Source organism: Mustelus asterias, chromosome 10, assembly GCF_964213995.1.
Source record: "Mustelus asterias chromosome 10, sMusAst1.hap1.1, whole genome shotgun sequence".
In the NCBI taxonomy this organism is placed as follows: domain Eukaryota; kingdom Metazoa; phylum Chordata; class Chondrichthyes; order Carcharhiniformes; family Triakidae; genus Mustelus; species Mustelus asterias.
This window is the reverse complement of record NC_135810.1, coordinates 115,852,033-115,865,545: the sequence shown is the minus strand read 5'-3', so window position 1 is coordinate 115,865,545 and position 13,513 is coordinate 115,852,033.

Sequence of the window (13,513 nt, the reverse complement as noted above, 5' to 3'; positions counted from 1 at the left end):
CCACCTATACAACTGCAGAAGATAGTCACTGGTGATTGCAATGTGTTTCCCACTTTGGAGACACACACAAACACACCACACATGCATGACATCTATGGGGCCATTCATACCACTTGGAATAGCTAATGCCGTGGTGAAGTTTCAAATAGACACTTACCTGTGACACCACAATGCGGATTGAGAATTGAACGGTTTCTAAATTACGCATCTGACCCACATTAACTTCCCACCCTGGGAGGCGAGTTGAACATCGACCCCTGAACAAAATCTGCCAGAAATTCAATAGATGCCAGACAGCTATCCTGGAGATCCACAATGTCTAATTTGCACATGCACACAAACACATCGCTCACCTCCCCTCAGCAAGAAAATCTGAATGGGACAGGGGCTAAGGACAATCCTATCTTATTGCCTCACTAAACACAGTGAGCAAAACCAGAAAGACCCCTGACTAATTCTTTAACACCACTGAAATCTTCTGAGCAAGCAAAACCACAGAGATCTTCCTCAAATTATCCTGCTGACTGAACGAATTGTGCAATCATTCTGGGGGTTTCTGCTGGGCCTTCAGTTTAACTCACGTGTTGCTCTCAAACTCAAGACAACTGACATTGTGGAGAAAGATGCTCAAACTCAAATTATTGCGCAACAAATTTCCTTTATTGTACAGTGCCAATTTACCACAGAATTACACCAGGCATCAAACTTCATTATACACAAAGTAACTAACCTCCTACTTACTTAGTTATACACAAAGTAACTAACCTCTAACTTACTGTGTTATACACAAAGTAACTAACCTCTGACTTACTTAGTTATTCACATCAGTATTCAAAAGGTATCAAAACACAAATATCCAAACTCACAAATTGAACCTCGAGATACTACCCATGGTGAACTGATCGGATGCCCAGCTGATGGGTTTTGGTCCGATGTCTCCAAGTCCCAGACTCATCATTTTGCTTCCAGAGTTGTTGATCCCGTGTTACTGCTGCCAATGTCTCTTTGTCTCCTCTTCTTATAGAGACCGTGCTGGCCCTGCTCACACTTCCAGTCAAGTGCTCCAAGGGCAGGCACTAATCAAACACTGTATCTTTGATCATGAGTACTGATGATCGTGCTTCTGTCAGGGGGTCATAATTCTCTCAGGAACATGACACACAGGGGACACTGTGTTCAAACACTGTCTGTTCAAGTATAGCAATAGCCACTATCCAATCATTTCCCATGCTTGTTCCATAGCTGCACATCTTGTTCTTTTTCAAGTTTGCTGATGACACCACCATAGTGGGTCGGCTCTCAAACAATGACTAGGTGGAGTACAGGAAAGAGTTGAGGATCTGGTGAAATGGTGCAATGACAATAATCTCCCCCTCAATGTCAGTAAAACAAAGAAGATAGTCATCAACTTCAGGAAATGCAGTGGAGGACATGCCCTTGTCTACATCAAAGGTCATGAAGTGAAAATGGTTGAGAGCTTCAAGTTTCTAGGTGTCCAGATCACCAAAAATATGTCCTGGTCCCTCTATGCTGACACTACAGTTAAGAAAGCCCAAGGAGGCCTCTACTTTCTCAGAAGGCTAAGGAAATTCAGAAAGGCTGCTATGATTCTCACCAATATTTACAAGCATACCATAGAACGCATCCTTTCTGGTTGTATCATAGCTTGGTATGGCTCCTGCTCTGACCAAGACCGCAAGAAGTGACAAAGAGTTGCGAACGTAGCCCAGTCCATCATGCAAACCAGTCTCCCATCCATTGACTCAGTCAACACTTCCCACTGCCTTGGAAAAGCAGCCAGCGTAATCAAGGATCCCACGCACCACAGACATACTCTCTTCCACCTTCTACCATCGGGAAAAAGATACAAAAGTCTGAAAACATGTACCAATCCACTCAGGAACAGCTTCTTCCTGACTGCTATCATGCTTTTGAATGGTCCTACCACAGATTAAGCAGATCTTTCTCTACACCCTAGCTATGACTATAACAGTACATTCTGCACCTTCTTCTTTCCTTCTCCCCTCTGTATTCTATGAACAGTATGCTTTGTCTGTGTAGCACGCAGGAAACAATGCTTTTCCCTGTATCCCAATACATGTGACAGTAAAAATCAATCGAATTCAATTCTTTGAAGCTCCCACAATCCTTAGCCTAATAGAAAATTAACCCTTTTAATCATCAGGCTTTGGGTGTCTTCACTTTGCTGGTCATAGAATCCATAGAACCCCTACAGTGCAGAAGGAGGCCATTCGGCCCATCGAGTCTGTACCAACCACAATCCCACCCAGGCCCTATACCCGTAACCCCATGTATTTACCCTGCTAATCCCCCTGACACTAGGGGTAATTTAGCATGGCCAATCAACCTATCCTGTACATCCTTGGAGTGTGGGAGGAAACCTGAGTACCCAGAGGAAACCCACACAGACACGGGGAGAACGTGCAGACTCCACACAGACAGTGACAGGTGTTTTTATGAATACCCCCATTAGATTACACTAGCCTGATCTCTGCCAATATTAAGGCAAAAAGTAATAATATTTGAAGCCAAGGCGATGAGAAGTGTGCAAATGATGGCATTAGTTTTGAATTGATCTTGACAGTAGCCATAATGGGCCAAAAGGTCTCCTTCTGCGCAGTAAGGTTCTTGTTTGGTGCTAAAAAACGATATAAACTAATGTTTCAAGAACAAAGCATCTGCTCAGGGCAATTATGGAAAGGCAATAAATGTAAACATTATCCACATTCTGTGGACAAATGAAAAGAAAGGCAGCTGAAGTCACTGCATTGGCAACAGGAAGCAACAAGAGAATAACAAGATAATGAACTGAAACCAGTAAGAATCCTAGAACATTTTGTGAGATTGAGTGCACGACAAGCAATCACATTAAGACAAAGAGTTGTTTGTCGGATTGTATCCCTTGATAAATCTACTCAACTACACTCCTGCCTGGACAATCTGTACCACCTGGTCATAGAATCATAGAATCCCTACATTGCAGAAGAGGCAATTCGGCCCATTGAGTCTGTACCAACTCACTGACAGGGTATCTTACCCATACCCTCTCCCCCCGTCCTATCCCTGTAACTCCACACATTTCCCATGGCTAATCCATCTAACCTTCACATCTTTGAACACAAATGGGGAATTTTAGCATGGCCAATAAGGTGGCATGGTGGTTCGCATTGCTGCCTCTCAGCGCCAGGAACCCGGGTTCAGTTCCGGCCTTGGTTGACTGTCTGTATGGAGTTTGCACATTCTCCTTGTGTCTGCGTGGGTTTTCCTCCGATTTCCTCCTACATTCCATAGATGTGCAGGTTAAGTTGATTGACCATGCTAAATTCTCCCATACTGACCAAAAATGTATAGGCTGTGGGAGATTAGAAGGATAAATACGTGGCGTTGCGGGCATAGGGTCAGGGTGGGATGCTGCACCGGAGCATAGGTGCAGATTCGATGGGCCAAATCACCTGATTCTGCACCGTGGGGATACTAATTCTACGATTCAATCCATCTAACCAGCACGTCTTTTGGACTGTGGGAGGAAACCGGAGCACCCGGAGGAAACCCACGCAGACACGGGGAGAACATGCAAACTCCACACAGACAGTGACCCAAGCCGGGAATCGAACCCGGGTCCCTGGCACTGTGAGGCAGCAGTGCTAACCATTGTGCCACTGTGCCATCCACAAGGAGCAATAAAAGTAACAATCGCAGTGGGGAATGCTCTTTGTGTGTTCAGCCATGGCTCAGTTGGTCGCACTCTTGCCTTACTAGTCTCAGGTTTGTGGATTCCGGTTGCACTCTAGGCTGGGACTCCAGTGTCATACTGAGGGAGTGCTGCACTGTTGAAGGAGTTATCTTTTGAATGAGTCGTGAAACTGAAACTCCATCCATCTTCTCAGGTGGATATAGAACACTCCATGTTTGAAGAAGAGCAGAGGGATTATCCATGGTGCGCTGGCTGGTATTCATCCCTTGATCAAAGAATCATAGAATCCCTACAGTACAGAAGGAGGCCATTCAGCCCATCGAGTCTATACTGACCATAATCCCACCCAGGCCCTATTCCCGCAACCCCATGCATCTACCCTGCTAATCCTCCTGACACTAAGGTCAATTTAGCATGACCAAGCAACCTAACCCGCACATCTTTGGACTGTGGGAGGAAACTGGAGCACCCGGAGGAAACCCACACAGACATGAGGGGAAAGTGCAAACTACACACAGGCCCGAATCCGGAATTGAACCCAGGTCCCTGGCGCCGTGAGGCAGCAGTGCTAACCACTGCAGCAAGAAAAGAGATTATCTGCTCTTGATGGCCTTTGCGTCTGTGGGAGATTACCACAAGTGGATCGGCTGCTGCGTTTTCCACATTGCAACAGTGACTACACTTCAGAAGCGTTTCACTGGCTGGGAAGCACTTTGAGATGACTTGTGGTCATAAAAGGCGCTAAACAAATGCAGGACATTCCTTCTAGGACTGGAGTCATTGTTGTGGGAGCACACGGGGGGAACTTTACCCTGCATCAGGTTGCATTATATCTGACCTGGGTAGAGGTGGAGCTTGATGCAGATGTTAGGGGATTGGAACCTGGGTCCCCGGAACATTAGTTGAGTTTCTGCATTAATCGTCCAGTGATAATACTACTAGGCCATCGCCTCCCCTTTCTTCAGAGGAAGACAGTGGGCTGACAAGGTAAAGAATTTGCTCGGCTATGTTTTTCCTGAGCCCTCTTCTCATCCAGCTGATATTTTCGTTTCCGCTCACCTCCTCCAGTGCCCTTCCAAAACAGTCAGCCTCCAGAAATCAAGGCCATTAGTGATGGTCTCCTAGTTGTCTGTGTGAATGGCGGGTTTTTCCTCCCACTCCATGGCATGCTTTGTGCAGGTTAAATGGCGCGCGCTTGCTGGCGGAAGGATCTTATGGTCCCACCATTGTTAACATGGTTTCCATAGAAATTTCCCATTGATCGCACACCTTGCCACCGAGAAGCATGCGGCAGTGTGCACCGTCAGAGGGACCATAAGATCCTGCTAAAGTTAAGAGCTGCAAGATTTTGGCGAATGTCTACCATCCTGCTTGCAGGCGTCCTTGTAGCAGAAGTGTGGACAACCAGCAGGTTGTGACATAAGAACATAAGAACTAGGAGCAGGAGTCGGCCATCTGGCCCCTCGAGCCGACTCCACCATTCAATAAGATCATGGCTGATCTTTTCGTGGACTCAGCTCCACTTAACTGCCCGCTCACCATCACCCTTAATTCTGTTCAAAACTTCATCTATCCTTGCCTTAAAAAAATTCAACGAGGTAGCCTCAACTACTTCACTGGGCAGGGAATTCCACAGATTCACAACCCTTTGGGTGGAGAAGCTCCTCCTCAACTCAGTCCTAAATCTGCTCCGCCATATTTTGAGGCTATGCCCCCGAGTTCTTGTTTCACCCGCCAGTGGAAACAAGTTCCCTGCTTCTATCTTATCTATTCCCTTCATAATTTTATATGTTTCGATAAGATCTCCCCTCATTCTTCTGAACTCCAATGAACATAGTCCCTGCCACTCAGTCTTTCCTCATAAGCCAACTCTCTCAACTCCGGGATCAACCTAGTGAATCGCCTCTGCACCCCCTCCAGTGCCTGTATATCCTTTCTCAAGTAAGGAGACCAAAATTGTACACAGTACTCCAGGTGTGGCCTCACCAGCACCTTATACAGCTGCAACATAACCTCACTGTTTTTAAACTCCATCCCTGTAGCAATGAAGGACAAAATTCCATTTGCCTTCTTAATTACCTGCTGCACCTGCAAACCAAACTTTTGTGATTCATGCACAAGGACACCCAGGTCCCTCTGCACAGCAGCATGCTGCAATTTTTTACCATTTAAATAATAGTCCATTTTAATAAATAAATTAAAATAATTAATAAATCATAGTCCAGTAGCCAGCTCATCATCTAGAAAGAAGTCTCACAACACCAGGTTAAAGTCCAACAGGTTTATTTGGAATCATGAGCTTTCAGAGTGTTGCTCCTTCATCAGGTGAGTCTGAGGAAGGAGCAGCGCTCCAAAAGCTCATGATTCCAAATAAACCTGTTGGACTTTAACCTGATGTTGTGAGACTTCATACTGTGCCCACCCCAGTCCAACACCGGCATCTCCACATAGAATCATGGAATCTCTACAGTGCAAAAGGAGGCCATTCGGTTAATCGAGTCTGCACCAATATCAATCCCATCCAGGTCCCATCCCTGCTTAGCTACCCTGATAATCCCTCTAACCTATCACATCCTGGGACACTAAGGGTTAGTTTAGCATGTCCAATCAACCTAACCTGCACATCTTTGGACTGTAGGAGCAAACCGGAGCACCCGGAGGAAACCCACGCAGAAATGGGGGGAATGTGCAAACTCCACACAGTGACCCAAGCCAAGAATCGAACCCGGGTCCCTGGAGCTGTGAGGCAGCAGTACTAACCACTGTGCCACCATGCCGCCCATCATGGCTACCATCTAGAAAGTCTTTGGATGCACAGCCATCATCCACCCGATGAATGTGGCCAAGCCAGATATGATGACTCAGGCAACAACCTCTATGCACAGTGCCTATCACAACACCACAATCTCTCAAAGCACTTTACAGCCAATGATGTGAGTGTAGTCACTCTCATAATGTTGGGAACATGGCAGCCAATTTACGTTCAGCAAGATCCCACAAACAGCAATGAGGTACAAACTGCCAGATCATCTGTTTTAGCGATGTCAATTTATTGAGGGATAAATATTGGCTAGTGCTCCAGGCAAGCTCAGATTTAATAATGCCTTGGGATCTTTTACATCCACCTAGGACGACACGGTGGCACAGTGGTTAGCACTGCTGCCTCATAGCGCCAGGGACCCGGGTTCGATCCCTGGCTTGGGTCACTGTCTGTGTGGAATTTGCACATTCCCCCCCGTGCCTGCGTGGGTTTCCTCCGGGCGCTCCGGTTTCCTCCCACAGTCCAAAGATGTGCGGGTTGGGTGGATTGACCATGCTAAGCTGCCCCTTAGTGTCATGGGAACTAGCTAGGGTGAATATGTGGGGTTACGGGGATAGGGCCTGGGTGGGACTGTGGTCGGTGCAGACTCGATGGGCCGATTGGCCTCCTTCTGCACTGTAGAGATTCTATGATTGTGAGAGGACAGTCGTTTAGCGTCTCACCTCTGACAATGCGGCAATCCCTCAGGAAAGGAGAGGAATGGAGAAAGACGACCTAGAAAATTAACAAGATCGAAAGAAAAAGAAAATAACTGCTGAGCCGAGAATGCGATTTGACACAAGAACGTTCCATCTTCCAGCACATAATAGGTTACAACATGCTACAAATTACCCCTATTTTTTCCTAAAACACCCATTCTTCCCTGCAGAATGCTGCTGTCTCATCTCATTAACTTCTTCATTAGTTCCAAAAGCCCATCAGCGGTGACAAACCAAAAGAGCAATTAAACTTCCAAATGTTTCCAACTAAAAACTTGCGCATAATATTTGTATGTCATTCGCTGCCATCTGTCTGTTACCTTCGCTTGATTTCTGTCTAAATCAAAATCTATTCACATTTATTTTCGTGAAGCAGAAATGGTTGGACTAAATGAAGCAATCAGCAAGTGAAGGGCTCTCTGAAGCTCTTTGATGATAACCTCTGCACCAGAATAATGTACGAAAAAATTAGACGAACATTTGAAGAAGAAAAGTATTAAAGATTGTGGAGAAGGGGCAGAGAAAAGGGATCAGAATAGCCAGCTCAGATGCAGAGCCAGCACCAGGTATAGTGGGCAAATTATCTCCTTCTGCGCTGAAATTTGATTCTATAATCATATTTTCTTTTCAATTATGGATTCAAGCCCCACTCAAGACCCAAGCGCATAATTTAAGCTGACGCCTTGGTTCAATACTGAGGGAGGGATGCACTTTTGGAGCTGCTGTCTTTTTGGATGAGATTGAACTGGGGCTCAGGTGGACTAAAAGATGCCAATGGTATGATTGAAGGTAGGCAGGATGTTCTCCAGACAATCTAATATTATGTAGCATGTGCAACAAGAAGTAAATCTTCTAGTCCAAGAGGTCCATCCTCAATGCTTTTACTCCGCATGAGCCTCCTTCTGCCCTTCTTCATCTAACCCCATCAATGTTTTCTTCTATTCCTGCCACCCACACATACTTATTTAACTTTCCTTTAAATGCACCTATAGTATGCTGAAAGAGACATGTTGCCGAAGCTTTTGTCACATACTCATCAGGACAAACACAAGATTACCAAATTTCAAACAATCACTTTGACTTGATTTGCTTTGATTTTTTATTGTCACATTGATTGGTATACAGTGAAAATTATTGTTTCTACAGACAAAGCATACCATTCATTGAGGCACGTAGGGGAGAGGGAAAGCAGAGGTGCAGAATGTAGTGTTACAGTCATAGCTAGGGTGTAGAGAAAGATCAACTTAATGCAAGGTAGGTCCATTCAAAAGTCTGACGTCAGCAGGGAAGTTGATATGTGATCTCAGAATTTTGTATCTTTTTCCCGATGGAAGAAGGTGGAAGAGAGTATGTCCAAGGTGTGTGGGGTCCTTGGTTATGCTGGCTGCTTTTCTGGGGCTGCGAGAAGTGTAGACAGAGTTAATGGATGGGATGTTAGTTTGCATGGTGAACTGCATTACCTTTACAACCCTATGTAGTTTCTGGCGGTCTTGATCTGAACAGGAGCCATACAAAGCTGTGATACATCCAGAAAGGTTGCTTTCCATGGTGCGTCTGCAAAAATTGGTAAAAGTTATAAAAATCACAATTTATGTTACAAGAGAAAAGGGTGCTGGGCGGCACAGTGGCACAGTAGTTAGCACTGTTGCCTCACAGAACCAGGGACCTGGGTTCAATTCCCAGCTTGGATCACTGTCTGTGTAGAGTTTACACATTCCCCCCATGTCTGCGTGGGTTTCCTCTGAGTGCTCTGGTTTCTTCCCACAGTCCAAAGATGTGCTGGTTAGGTGGCCATGCTAAATTGCCCCTTAGTGTCAGGGGGACTAGCTAGGGTAAATGCATGGGGTTACGGGGATAGGGTCTGGGTGGGATTGTGGTTGGTGCAGACTCAATGGGCCAAATGGCCTCCTGCTGCACTGTAGGATTCTATGATTGGTTGGCAAGTTGACTGCTTGACTGAGGCCAATAGAGAAAGCCATTCTCTACAAGCAACAGGACCATGTTCAAGCCTGGCACCTTTTTTGAATTACCCAGTGGATTGGAGATCTCATGATGGCATTTGTGGTTGTGGGAGGTTAACACACGTGAATTGTCTGCTGTGTTTCCCACATGTTGCTTTTTCCATAGCTTAGCCAAAGTCAATCTGACAACCAACCCTTTCCTCCTGTGGTGTAAATTGTTGTGATAGTTTGAAATTTGGCATTCTTGCATTTGTCCTGAAGAGTGAAAGATGAATAGCTTTGGCGATATGCCTCTCTTTTCAGCAACATTGAGATTCTGGTACTCCGCTGTTTGCTGCAACTAATTTCTGAGGTAGCACGATGCACATGCTAAGTAGTTCCTGCGATAATTCCCAACTTGAACCTGCTGAATATTCTTCCCACATCTTACCAAACCAAAATCAGATTAATTCACATTCATTTAATTTGCTCCTTGTCGGAATTTGATGTGCACAAATTGACTGCAGCATTTGCCCATATAATTAACTATTAATAAAAATTATTAGCTGGCTTTAAAGCTCTTTAGGACACCATGAGATCGTGGCAAGATGCCAAGTAAATGCAAGTTCATTGTTTCCGCTTGATTGGAGAGAATGAGGGAAAGAAACACCCGTCAACAGAATAGGGCAACTCCAATGTTAAAATAAAGAGGAGGAAGGGAGGCGGGATAGGTCATGTTAAAATAGTTAAGCAACCCCAAGCCTTTGCATGCAAAATTCTTTAAGATTGCAGCAGGAGGGAAGGATTGGGGGAATGGAGCAATTCCAGGTTTTTGAGATCCCTGAATAAGTTGAAGTGTAAGTCAGTGCAATGAATATTAACACAGATGGAAAATGAGAAGTTAGGTTACGAAGGAAGAAAGTAGCAAAATCCAAAGAAGCAATGACCAGCAGTTAAATAGAATCATAGAGCAATACAGCATGGAAACAGGCCCTTCAGCCCAACCGGTCCATGCCAATCCTCGTACCCTCCCAGCAAAACCCAATTGTGTTTTGTGTTTTTTTGTGGTGTCGATATTCATCAAAATATTTTTTTTTTCTTAAGGAAGGGCAGATTGTGAGGAATGGATTAACAGACCTTCCAATTAAGTGCTAATTTGATGTCAATTATTCAATAGAAGTCACTGAAATATGAAGGGGCTACAAGTGGCACTGGGTGTTGGTGTAGAATTGTATGTGGAGTTGGATCAAATAAATAAAGGTAGTGTAAGAAGAAGCAGAACTCATGTCTCCTTTACTGAACTGCTTAGTTCATTAGAATTTGAGTGAAATATTTTCCTTGAAAAAGTTGTAACTTGCAGCCCTTAACTTGGAACCAACAACCATTCTCTGCAACCACTGTTTGAGCCTCTCAGTTGCAGTTCATTAAAGCAGACACGAGTTCTACTTCTTCATAAACTTTTCTTCGCTCCAACTCCATGTACAATTCTCACCAACACCCAGTGCCACCTGTAGCCCTTTCGTATGTCAGTGACTTCAACTGAATAATTGACATCAAATTGGGACTTAATTGGAAGGTCTGTTGACCCATTCCAAACACCAATTCATAGATCATAGAATCCGACAGTGCAGAAAGAGGCCATTCAGCCCATCGAGTCTGCACCGATCACAATCCCATCCAGGCCCTATCCCCATAACCCCATGCATTTACCCTAGTTAGTCCTCCTGATACTAAGGGGCAATTTAGCATAGCCAATCCACCTAACCCGCACATCTCTGGACCGTGGGAGGAAACTGGAGCACCCAGAGGAAACCCATATAGACACGGGGAAAATGTGTAAAATCCACACAGACAGTGACCCAAGCCGGGAATCGAACCCAGGTCCCTGGAACTGTGAGGCAGCAGTGCTAACCACTGTGCTACCATGCTGCCTGTATCCCTCTAATCCTTTCCTATCCATGTACTTATCCAAATGTTTTTGAAATGTTGCTATTGTACCTGCCTCAATCACTTTGTCTGACAGCTCATTCCACATACACACCACCCACTGTGTGATGAAGTTGCCCCTCAGGTCCCTTTTAAATCTTTCCCCTCTCACCTTAAACCTATGCCCTCTAGTTTTCCATTCCCCTTCCCTGGGAAAAAGATTATGTGCGTTCATCCTATCGATGCCCCTTATGATTTTATACACCTCAATAAGGTCACCCCTCATTCCCCTATGTTTCAAGGATTAAAACCCTAGCTTGGCCAACCTCTCCCTATCACTCAGGCCCACTAATCCTGGCAGCATCCTCGAAAATCTTCTTTGCACTCTTTCCAGTTTATTAACATAGAAATCATAGAAACCCTACAGTGCAGAAGGAGGCCATTCGGCCCATCGAGTCTGCACCAACCACAATCCCACCCAGGCCCTACCCCCACATATTTACCCACTAATCCACGCATCTCAGGACTCTAAGGGGCAATTTTTTTTAACCTGACCAATCAACCTAACCCGCACATCTTTGGACTGTGGGAGGAAACCGGAGCACCCGGAGTAAACCCACGCAGACACGAGGAGAATGTGCAAACTTCACACAGACAGTGACCCGAGCCGGGAATCGAACCTGGGACCCTGGAGCTGTGAAGCAGCAGTGCTAACCACTGTGCTACCGTGCCGCCCATCTTTACTATAACAGGGTGACCAAAACTGTACAGAGTATTCCAAGTGTGGCTTCACCAACAACTTATACAACAATAACACAGGGTGGGATTTTACCGCCTCGCTCGTCCCGAAACCGTAAAATCCCACCCGAGGTCAACAGCCCTCCCCATGGTCCGCCCCCTGCCCGCTTTGATTCCCGTGGTGGGTGCGGGAGGTATAATTCCAGCCATAATGTTCCAACTCCTATACTCAATGTCCTGACTGATGAAGGCCAGTGTGTTAAATGCCTTCTTCGCCGCCCTGTCTACCTGTGACGCTGCTTTCAATGAACTATGCACCTGTACTCCTATGAGGTGTGAAGAAATAGTTGCAGAGCAAGTGGCTGAATAGTGAGAGGAGATCCATCTCTCAAACAATGAGCTCAATCTATACATTTCTACAGTTAGACTTTATAATATCCAACTTTGCAAATGAGCAAGAAGTCCTTTTGTGGAGACATCTGGATTATTTCTGGGTGAATTTTGCAGACTCGAGAATTTCATCGTTTGAAGCTTTGGCATTTGAAAGTGTGGAATGTGCTGGAGTTGTTGTCTTTTACCTGTGCATTCTCTGCATATCTCCTGAATTCACTGCCGGGACATAGCGCGCCGCCTTTCGGTTGAGGTATTAAACTGAGGACCTGACTTTCCTCTCACATGGGGAGTGAAAGATCCCTTGGTACCATTCTGAAGAAGTGCAGACAGGGTCATTCTCCTCTGTATCCCGGTCAGTGTTTATCCTTCAATCAACAACATTAAATAATCAGATTATCTGGTCATTGCCACATTGTTGTTTGTGGGATCTTGCTGTGTACCTATTGGCTTCCTGCACTACGACAAGTGAACCCCACTTGAAAAATACATCAACGGCTGTAAAAGGCTTTGGTATATCCTGAAATCAGGAAAGGCACTGATTTGATTTGATTTGAATTCTTATTGTCACATGTATTAACATTCAGTGAAAAGTATTGTTTCTTGCGTGCTATACAGGCAAAGTATACCGTTCATAGAGAAGGAAACGAGAGAGTGCAGAATGTAGTGTTACAGACATAGCTAGGGTGTAGAGAAAGATCAACTTAATGCAAGGTAAGTCCATTCAAAAGTCTGACAGCAGCAGGGAAGAAGCTGTTCTTGAGTCGGTTGGTACGTGACCTCAGACTTTTGTATCTTTTTCCCGAAGGAAGAAGGTGGAAGAGAAAATGTCTAGGGTGCATGGGGTCCTTAATTATGCTGGCTGCTTTGCCGAGGCAGCGGGAAGTGTAGACAGTGTCAATGGATGGGAGGTTGGTTTGTGTGATGGACTGGGCTACATTCACGACCTTTTGTAATTCCTTGCAGTCTTGGGCAGAGCAGGAGCCATACCAAGCTGTGATACAACCAGAAAGAATGCTTTCTATGGTGCATCTATAAAAGTTGGTGAGAGTCACTGACATGCCAAATTTCCTTAGTCTTCTGAGAAAGTAAAGGCGTTGGTGGGCTTTCTTAACTATAGTGTATCGTGTATAAATGCAAACCCTTCATCAGTTTTCCTTTTCATCCCGATTCAGAGTTTTGTGTTCTGTTCCTTCACTGGGTCAAAATCCCAGGACTTCCTTCCTACACTTCCTACATGGATTGCAGTGGTTCAAGATGGCGGCTCATTACCACCTTCCCATGG